This window comes from Drosophila busckii, chromosome 3L (assembly GCF_011750605.1).
Source record: "Drosophila busckii strain San Diego stock center, stock number 13000-0081.31 chromosome 3L, ASM1175060v1, whole genome shotgun sequence".
Classification (NCBI taxonomy): Eukaryota; Metazoa; Arthropoda; class Insecta; order Diptera; family Drosophilidae; genus Drosophila; species Drosophila busckii.
Genome location: NC_046606.1, coordinates 14,192,598 through 14,200,440, shown reverse-complemented (window position 1 = coordinate 14,200,440; position 7,843 = coordinate 14,192,598).

Sequence of the window (7,843 nt, the reverse complement as noted above, 5' to 3'; positions counted from 1 at the left end):
GCGTTTATTTTAGTTAAAAATTATTATTTCGATCATTTGAGGATTGCTTTTTGCTTGTAATTCAAATTCCAATTTCATGTGTTCTTAGTTTTTAATAATATTAAGACTCTGCTTGTCAAATTTTTTGGAACTAACGCTTGCTTGTTTAAATTAAAAATTATTGCTAATACAGAGTGAGCTATATATTTTTTAAAATATTTTTTAATCATTTTTTAGTTCTTATTTTCTGAGGTGTGTTATGACTTACACAAAATTTTAATTGTATATCAAACTATTTGTATGCACAAATTTCATGCATTTCTCTGCCTGCATTTTATCGCTGCATGTATCTTTTTTAGTTTAGTTTACAGTGCTGACAATTTGTCAGTACCGTCTACTGATAGCTTTGTCAATTGGTAACGCGCTGTTCGCTGTTTGGCATTATCAGCAGCTGCAGCTACGCTGTGAGCTGAGCTGAGCTGTTAGCTGCGTTTGTCTGATGCTGTAAATCTGTTTGTGTTGCTGTCTGTCCGACTGTCTATGTGTGTGTGTGTGTCAGAACAAATGGCAAGCAATGCGCAGCAATTGCAGACCATTCATCTCAAATGGCAGCTAACCATGGCTGGGAGAACGCCACAATTGGCAAGAGCAAGAGCTGGGGCATAAGCAAAAATATCGATTGGATATCATCAAGAGCTGCTTGCTTCATGAAATTCATCGCAGCTCATTGAGTTATGGCAAGCATGCGGCATAAATTATGGGTTTAGGCAAAGTGCTTGACACCAAACCAAAAGCTGAGCGAGAGAATGAGAGCGAGAGCAAGAGCAAGCTGTAGCGTTGACATTACCCCCAGTCCTGGCTGCGCTTCATAGCTATTTGACATGACAGTTGCTTCACGAGCTCATCAATGCCACGGCTGGCGCTGCTGACTGCTGCTGCTGATGTTGATGATGTTGTTGTTGCTTGTTGTAGCTTGTTGCTAACTGTCAATGCCTGTCTGTCAGGCATTGCCGGCACTTTACTTTCCCTATAGCTATTACCAAACTATAACACACACATACATAAACATACATATATATGTTGATATTGGCAGCTCTTTGGCAATTATCCAAAAACCATTTTTGGCCAAATGTTTTGCACGCAATTAGGCAAACATACCAAAAAAAAAAAAATGTTTTAGCAAAAGCATTTGAGGAGCTTAAGAGCCCAAACCCAACCACAATTTGTGTGTGCCCAGCAAGTTAGGCTATCAAATTTTGCATACACACATTTAAGTGGTCGAGGCTAAGGTTAAAGCAGCCACTAAACCAATTATGTGTAACTAATTTTTTGGTTTGCATAAATTACAGGCGCATTATGAAGCGTAATATGCATTTACTAATTAATGTGTGTTGAAGTTGAGTTAGCAGAGCAGCAAAAAGTTCGTAGCACTTGCAGTGTTCAATGCTATTTAAGCTGCTGAAGAAGAATAAACTGACAAATCATTTTTAAGTTAATATATTTGATAGAAGCAGCAGTCAAGCTTTGATTATAATTAAGTAATAGTGCAGAGAAAAAAAGCTGTGTGTATTAGTTTTATAGACAATTATTTTAGACTATCAATGTATTTATTTTATGCATAGCATTTACTTGTAATCTCAATTAGATAGATTGTAAATAAAAAAACATTATAAAAAAAATATATTTACTTAATTTTAACTAAGTTAAGCAACAGCATAACTAAAAGCTAATTGACAGTAGGTGTCTTAAATTTGTTTGCATAGTCATTTGAACAGTTATACAGATAATCTTGGCGAACGCTTGCAACAGAATATCAGGCAAACGGATTAAGATCGAAGCGACCGCAATATGTTGCCACACGCTTGTTAAACTTTATCATGGGATTATCCTAGACAAAACCATAACAAGAACTGTTAGACAAATTTTGTTATTTTTCTCTTTTTTCAAATATTTCGACGCATTTCCGCGAAAGTATCGTAAGTCAAAAAACCAAATTTTACAGGAGAGCGTTTATAATAATTTATTTCTGGTGTAGCCTTCAACAAAATCAAGGAAGTTAATCATTGTATCTTTATAACTATAGAGAATAGCATTCTAATATTTATCCATATTATAAAAGATAGGATTTAGAACATGTTTGCATCAAAATCTCAATTTCAATAAAAAGCGACATACGATACTTTCGCGGAAATGCTCGATTTGATGAACTGCTTATAAATTTTTGCTCTTTGTATTGTTTTTATAAAGCTACATGGAAATAAATCTTTTTATTTAGGAGTTTTTAGCTACATATCTAAAAATATTTATTTATTTATTTTTAGAGCCAATTTGATATATTTAATTATATTTAATTTATATTTGTATGCAGCACACTTGTCGTATACGCAATTGACTTACAAATAATTGTACGCTAGTATAATAATTAGCATTAAATATAACTATTAGACATAATTACTTATTTAAGCGTCGCCTTAGACCTACATTTGCTAGCTATGCCTAATGGCTTTTTATTGTGGCTGCAGCTAAGAAAATTCTTGCGGCTGCTTTTAATTCCTTTTAGTTTTCATTTGCACTTGAACATGACTTTTGTGTGTCAAAGTTGAGTGTTGGAACAATAAAAGTTGCTGGCAACTTGTGTATTTTGTATGCAACTACAAGTTGCAACAAAACTGTCGTATAAATAGTTTAGCACTATAGATTTGTGTAGTGCTTGCATTTTATGATTGGTTTGGGCTTTCACTTTTCACTTTTTTACGAGCTCCCACACACCCAAGCTCGCTCGCCCGCTCTCTGCGCTTTGTCCTGTGGGATTGGGTGTGTGCGCATATTTTATGCTTGTTTTGTTTGAAGGACATTGTAACAACTATAAATGTCTTTTATTGCAGTTTTTAAACGCTTTGCTGATTTTGCTTACGAAACATCAAATGTTTCGCAATGTAGCAGCAGCAGTTGTAAGCTCCAAAATATGTTTGAGTGTGTGTGTGTGTGTGTTGGTGTGTGGAAAAGTTTTTGTCAGGTCTCACAGGTGAATTAACTTTTCCGCTCGACTCGCTGCTGTTGCAAGTTGCAGGTTTTGCTGACTGCCTGCTACCTGCTGCTGCTGCTGGAGGCGCATAAACTTTGAAGCCAAGTCAAAATGCATTTTGCGCAAACTTTTCGCCTACTCACCTCACATTGACAACCGCAGCGCAATGTGAGTGGGCGTGGCAACAGCAGCTGCCTTACACTCTAGTGAACCGGCAAGGACAAGCCAAGAGCTATAAAAGCGCTTTGCTTCCACATTGCTTATTTAAATTTGATCTTTAAAGCTGACATTAGGGATTTGATATCGTGACTTATAATTTTCATTGCATTAAAGCTGCGCAGCTGCTTGTAACAGCGACAATTGTTGCTGTTGTTGTTGAGCGGAAATCAGCACATTAGCTGTCTTTTGTTTATTTTCACTTAGGCCTTGACTAGTGCGCGGGCCAGCAGCAATGCAAATAAACCATAAAAAAGCATAAAAAAATGTTTCTGTGCTGGTCATGGCTGTAATGCTGATTTCAATGAAACGCACGCGCGCCATTTTGTTTGAGTGATTTTGTCTTGCACAACGCGTAATTGCAGCGAAAGTTGAAACTTGGCTGGAGCCAAAGCGTTAAGAAAAGTGGAAACTGCTGCTGCTGCTGCTGCTTCCATAGTTATCTGCCTGCTGCCGAGCAACCTGCTCACTCCTTGAGTAGAACCCTTGAAGGTTCCAAAGCACAGGAGCGTTTCAATTTCAATTGCGGTTGGCGCCCTACACTTGATACTTTTGTATCAAAACTGATTTTTGTATTTGCTGGAACTTTTTTATTGCCTTTAAATAAAAAAGTTTGAAAAATTACTCAAGCTGAAATTGAGAGTTTTATATTTGTGCACTACAATTATAATATTTAAATAAAATTAATAAAATGTCTTACAATAATTGAGCTATTTTTTTTATAGAGCATGAGCAAAAAACTCAACACTTAATTAAAAGTTTGTTTTTTTGTATAATCGCTGCTATAAATAATAATAAAATTTAATAATTGATTTATTTAGACAATGAAAAGGGTGTGAACAAATTTAATAATAACATGGATAACAAAAAAATCGATTATTATATTATTGTTTTTTTTTCTTCTTTATTATTTATGTGTTGTGTTGACAAAAATGTTTGCTGAGTGTGATATTTGATACTATAAATAAAAAAAAAAAAAACATTTGATTCTGGATGGTGTAAAATAAAATAAATTTAATAGTAACATTGGCAGAAAAAACTGCAATATTGTTTATCTAATTGGTTTTATTTTTGAAACATTTTAATTGGTTTTAAATTACATTCCTAACTACATATAATATAAGCAAATAAAATTGTAACAAATTTAGCTGCTGGAAATAGTTTGAAATTTATATAAAGCCGAATCTCAATTCTGCTTAAAATCTTCAATTTGTTGGCTCACTTTGTCAACTATTTAATTTATGCACCTGAGCAGAGAGCTAAGCACATCGTTGTTAGCGCTTTAATTAACTCGAATTAACGTTCGCGTGAGTTCGTCAATTTATGCTTGTTTATTGCTAAGTTTTATTTAATTTGCGTGTCGTATGAACTGAAGTGAGTGCGCCCCTTGAAACTTTGCGCCGTAGTAAATAGCTGCCAACACTGTTTTCAACCGAGAGTTGTCAGTGGCGATTTCTTTACTATATATATATATTTTTTGTTTGCGTTCATTTTTTTTGCTGTTGCTGTTGCCGTTGCGCTTGAAAGTTGTGGAAACTGTTTTGCCTTTTTGCGCCTGGCGCGGCGGCGAGCTGAGGAAAAACTTTGAAGCAGCATCATTTGTCAGTGGATAAATAGTTTTGCAGTAAGTAGCTAAAAGTTATGCTTTTTGATTATGTAGAGCAGACCCCCCTGTGCTGTCTGCATAATTTGCCAATGCTTCAGGCACTATTATCGCTCACATGTATCTGGGCAAGAGATTTTCGTTAGCCATAAATTTAAATTGTTTAATGTCTGTAGCCTAAGCCACAAAATATCATAAATAAGCTTTAGTTTGGTCAATTTGACAAAATTGTTTGAGCCCACAAATAAATCAGCTGCCAGTTAAGCTCCGAGTACTTGATTTAGGCAAAAGCGTGGGGTGGGGTGTGGGCTAGATATTGAGCTAAATATTGATGCGGAAAAAATGCTGTTTGGGGTTTCAGTTTGCTAATCAAATTTAACATAAATGATGGAATAGAATTTTTTAAGCAAGAAAAGTATGTTCAACTTTTGTTTGTCAGTGATTGAGCGTCTTGTATGTTGCGTATACGCAACGTAAGCCGCAGCTTGATTGATAGCTACCCCACCCTCCTCTCTCTCTCTCTCTTGGACTACAAAGTTCGTTTGCCTGTTTAAAGTCAGTCGAACTCTTGCGTCATGCATTTTTGGCCGCACTCACTTGACAATAAAAACGTCAAATTGCAAGCCACTGACAAAGTCGCTCTCTGTCGCTCACTCTCTCGCTCTCTCACTCACTCACTCAGCTGCTATCTCTGCCCACACTGTTTGCGTAAATGTAGTTGCTTGTTGGACGCTGCTGTTTGCCATTGTCAGCGTGGCATTGACATGGGATTTGAACCGTGTCAACGGTGCAAAGGTAATAAAAGCAGTTGCAGCCAGCCAGCGCAAAATGAAATATTAAATGCACCCTCTCACGCTCTCTCGCTGTTGCAAAAGTTGCAACTTGCACTGGGCTGCATAAAGTCAATGCCAATTGTCAATTGTGCACTCGGGCAGCCACTTGATGTGCTTGCTGCTGCTGCTGCTGCTGCTGCTGCATTAAACAAAAGTTTTGATAACTAAAGTTACATAGCAGACTGACCCTCGCTAATTTAACAAAGTGTGCTCTGAATTTGATGAAAAAGTCACAACGTGTCGTAAAATTTATAAAGAAACCTAAGGCTGTTTTTATTATTTTATATTTTCCTTTGTTTTCTTCGAATTTTTTGCAAGACGTCTCACCATTTGACAGTCGCAAAAAACTTTAAAAATTTGCTTGCCCAAACTTTTTAAATTAAAACAACAAATTTTGTTGCCCATAATTTTTAAACTTATTGCACAAAATATGTAAAATGTGTAAAATGCGCTTAAGTTTATCGCATAATCTAAAAACGCGCGCTTTAAATTTTTAGACATTTATTTTTTAAGCTTTTCTCGCATATTTATAACTCTCATAACTCTGGCTGCCAACTATAGTCGTTTATTCTTAAAGCTATTTATCACAATATGCATAAATATTTGCCTTAAAATATGCGTCATTTTATATTTAAATAAAATGGCACATTAAAAAAAATTGCTTAAATGCCTTTATGGTGAGAGCAGGCGGGGGGTGGAGCGAGAGAGACAGCACAAAAATATTCGCAGCACGTCGCAAGTTGCGTTATTAATACGTATACGCCGCTTTGGCAGGCAATTCCAATACGAAATGACTTTAATTTTCGCTGAGCGTGAAAAACCCAAAATTCAAGAGAATTTTTGCTGTGTATTTGAGACGTTGTGTGTGGCACTTGTTAAACTTTAGTGCGCCTCAAAATGTCATAAAAGATTTAATGCGACTGTGTGTGGGGGGCAAACAACAAATAAGACAAAAAGATCAAATGTGGCAAAGGCAATCAAATTGACCACGCTCATTTGTATGAGTGACCAGTGTGAGAATTGGACAGAATACGTTTGTTAGCGTCTGTTTCTCAATTTTTTTTTGCGTGTGTTGTTTTTTGTTTGCTGTTGTTGCTGCGACTGATGATAGATTCTCAGCTTGCGTGCGCCTGTTTTTATGCTACATCATAAAATAGCTTCATAGGCGTAACACATTATACAGACATACGCCCCACACACACACAGAGACAGACACACACACACACACACATAGCTGAGCTTTGCTACTCGTTAGTCTCGCATTGCTTGCTGTGTTGTACTATATGAAAAATGTTGACTGCTACGGCTCATTGTTAGTCCTCGCTCCTGCTGGATATGCCGTGCAGAGTGCCGAGTCTCTGATTGATTAATACATCAATTTGTTAGAGCGCCCATCACTTGTCTCATACACTTGACACAGTTTGCAGCTCATTAAATCGACACAATGTCGCTCAACTCGCAGCTAATTGTGCAAGTTCTTTCTTATGAAAACTCTCGGCGACAGTTCACATATGACAAGACTTTGGCTAATGATAGTCACGCAACAGCAAATTATACAATGGAAAGCTGCTTGGCTAGGGATGCATAAATCAAAATCTACTACAGCTGCGTTTTTCTTGCCGATTGAATAGATTTGCTTGCTGTACTTGAAAGATTATCAATTAACTGAAGTTTTGACTTCAATGTTTCATGCCACAAATTCCTCGCTTTTGATGAAAGCATCAACATCAAGGTATTCAAAAGGCGTTTCAACGTATTTACGAGTATGCTTGAACTGCATTGCCAATCAGTATTCATGTAAACTGTAGCCAATTGCCTTACAAATCTGCACTAAAAGTGCGCAAAGCTATGCTCAGTGGACATGACAAGACCCTGTGCTTACATTAATACTATTAATAATTAAACACTAACCCAGACCTGATTGGGTATTCCCCAATCCTTGCAACGAATGTTGGGTATGTTTAACACTCCCAATCAATTGCATTTTAATTAATTAAAACATAATTTTAAATACTTTAAATATTTTATGTAATATTTTTCTTTATTGTCTACTGTTCATAGTTGACATTAAATAAATAAATTATATCGTTACTGCATTAAAAATAAAAAACCTACAATTGAAGTAAGTGCGATTCAGTTTTGAAAATAAAATGTAAATTAATGTTCGATTTGAGTGGGAAATCAATC